The sequence below is a fragment of the Aplysia californica genome, unplaced genomic scaffold, assembly GCF_000002075.1.
Source record: "Aplysia californica isolate F4 #8 unplaced genomic scaffold, AplCal3.0 scaffold00183, whole genome shotgun sequence".
NCBI classification, from domain to species: Eukaryota; Metazoa; Mollusca; class Gastropoda; order Aplysiida; family Aplysiidae; genus Aplysia; species Aplysia californica.
In genome coordinates this window covers 788065-791270 of record NW_004797453.1, presented here as the reverse complement: position 1 = coordinate 791270, position 3206 = coordinate 788065, and positions in this window count along the sequence as shown.

Here is a 3206-nt window from a genome sequence, read left to right as displayed (position 1 = left end):
CCCCGACCCCGAACCAGGACGAATTTGCACGGGCCTGGGGGCCGCAGGATGGCCCCGAATACAAAGAAAATTTGCAATTGAAGAGCTAAGATATTTGGCCTCTCTAATTCTAAAATAAATTTTAAAATTTAGACTCACAGACCAAGGAAAGTCACTGTTGAAAATGTACTTTAACCAGGCATAAAGCAGGCCTATACATGTACTTAGTTTTGGAGACAAAACCAGAATGTGCATGCTTCACCACTACATAAGAAATTACAAAGCAACAAATTATAATTATGGGGAAAATTGTTGGTCAGTCGGGAAGAGGAGAAGAAGAAGAAAAACCATTAAAAAACCAACAAAAAAACCTTCCGGTACCGGGATTCGAACCCACACTCATAAAGTAATTGTGTATCACTTCAAGCCCAGACATGCTGACCATTCGGCTATCAGAACATCCAGCGACCAGAGGTAGATTAAGCTTTTAAATATATGAGCACTGTTTCAGGAAATGCAACAAAATAGAATAGATCAAGATGAAGACATCTAGTTTTCTACTTTTACAACAAAGAAAGTGAGAAAGTCGGAAATAGGGGGGGCGGGGGGGTATCAATGGGGCGGCGGGTATCGGATTGGCAGATGAGGTCAGGAGGAAACTAAAAAAAAAAATGGCGGAAAATTAGAAGCACTCAACGTTAGAGAACGTAGTCAGCTTGTATACATTCTCTAACGTTAGAGTTAGAGAACATATATAGACACTTCCTGCTCGAAAAGGGGCCTAAATCTAAAAATAGGGGCAAAAGTAGAACATTGAAGCAATGTGGCAATGAGGTAATGGTTCTATAAATAATCTCACAGCTACACACCAGCAGGTCAAATGTTCGAAAGGGTTTGAGGTCGAAATTCCTTTATCTTGTCACCCAAGCTCACAACAAACAAAACACACACCTTCAAAATAAATCAAAATAAAATATTTATAGTCGACTATAGTAGTTTATTTTGATCTTAAATGAAGCAGAAGACATTAAACTTTCAATAGATCTAAAAAACAAAAAATTCATGGAAAGTCATGTTTTAGCCTCGAACCTCGTAGCGCCATATATAGCACATTTGAACCTTGTAGCGCCATATAGCAAATTGCATCTTACGCCTAATTATGACGGAGGCGGACAGACTTATATTATAGTTCCAGCTCTTGTACTACAGGATGAGGATCTAAAGGTATCTTTCCTTTTTCTGTTTACATCGTGGGCACAACTCTAATACTAGACCTAGGTCTGAGGTCTAAGTTTGCCCGATGGTTCCCCTGCCCTACGTGATTGCCAGGAGTTGTGCTTGGTTCCGTGTTTCACATTCCAATGTTATTATCAGCTAATTCACTACTAAGTATGAGCTCTGAAACTACATCTGAGTTGCAACTTTCAATATCCTTGCTAAAATTGTCATTATAATTGCAAAAAATCTCAAAATAAGCGCGTTTATCTAGACATCATTACGAACGCTTGAATCCGGATGACCACAGTGACAAAAGGAAAACATTGCAAATCGGTAGATGTGAGCACATCATCTGCTACACAAAAACTACCAGGCCTACCCGTAAACAAGATCCTAAACGAAATTTTTAATTAGTGGAAAGTTAATGATATTTCCTGTGGCGTTTCGTTTCCCACAACTTACAAGGTGAATTAGAAGCGCTTTCATGTTTTGACACTGACCCCACAAGGGGTGCGGGATCAGACATAATAGGTAGTCAGCCTGGGTTCTCGCAACAGGCTTGGGAAAAAGTCTCAAGTGAGTTAAAACAGTACATGTAAGTACCAGAAACTAAATCTTCAAAGTAGAAGCTGTATTATGCCAAATTTATCTGTTTCATATATAATATTATATATATATATGAAAGGCTTATATTATATCTCCTGAGAATTTCGGTGCCATTCTTTAACCTCTCACTCAATTTTTAAGAAAATGCAGGTGTTTAAAATTTGATCAAATTTGTTAAAAGTCGCTCACTGGCTGCAACCCCATGTTTGACAGATAATAAAAGAGTACCAAGCGCACCAAACATCTCCACATTAACTCATTCGCTAATAATAATATTATTTTCGGCTTGTGGACGAATTTTTTTCGGGAGGGCGAAATGAGATAGTGACTGGTGCGCAGTTCACTTGTCTTTGAGGCCACAAATTCAAATAAATATCAACATATTACAGACCAAAATTTTCAGTATGGTTTGTAGAATACACCTGTAATGTTTATTTGTGTATTTTTCAACTTTGGATGGTTCCTGTAAGAGGCGACGATGAAATACAATTTTGCCCGGATGTGGATAAAATTTTAAAATATAAAATTAATAATCTTTGGTGAAACTACAAAAATATGTTTGCACCTATACATGTAGTCAAATGATACATCAAAATAACCATAAATGAATACCTACAGAACAAGAAATTAGTGAAAAATTTGCAGTTATTATACGTTTCAAAAAATGTGTACATATATAGATCTATATATGAATCATAACATCCGATATATTGAAAATTTTTAAACATTTTTTTTATAATCTTGAAAAAAGGACAATGATGCATTCACAAACAGAAAAAAATCACTCGTATCTTTTTGTGAAATTATTCAGAATTGCATTTGGAATAAACCTATATACACATGTCTTGAATGGAACTTTTTGTGTAATTTCACCCAAAAATAGTGATTTCGGGGAGAAAAAAATATTTTGTTTGACAATTTAGATCTAGACCTAGATCTAGCACTGAAAAAATTGATTTCTCAATAACAAATCACTGGCAGTTTGAATCTAATAGTATCAATTATATTCTAAAGAAGAATCCTACATTTCTTTAGTGAGCAAAATAATGACACATTTTGTTGTGTAAAAGTAGGCGCCTACTACTACGGCTGGTGTCTGGAGTATAATTTGGGCATCGCGATAAAACAAGGTCGCATAAACTTCAAAATCGCGATTCAAAACTGAATCTTAACTTCTGATTCTCGGTGGAAACGCTTGACTCGGAAGTCAATGTTATTTATAACCAAGGAGCTTAGAACTAATGGAGTCTCCTCTCTCTCTTCGCGGCGCCACGAGCGGCACGCCGAGGTGGGGAGCAAATATGGCCGCCAACTGTGGTCTAAATCACGAACTGCAGCGGGCTGGGCCACGTTGTGGGGGTGGGCGGGGTGGGGGAATGCACGCAAGGAAGAGGGGATGGGGC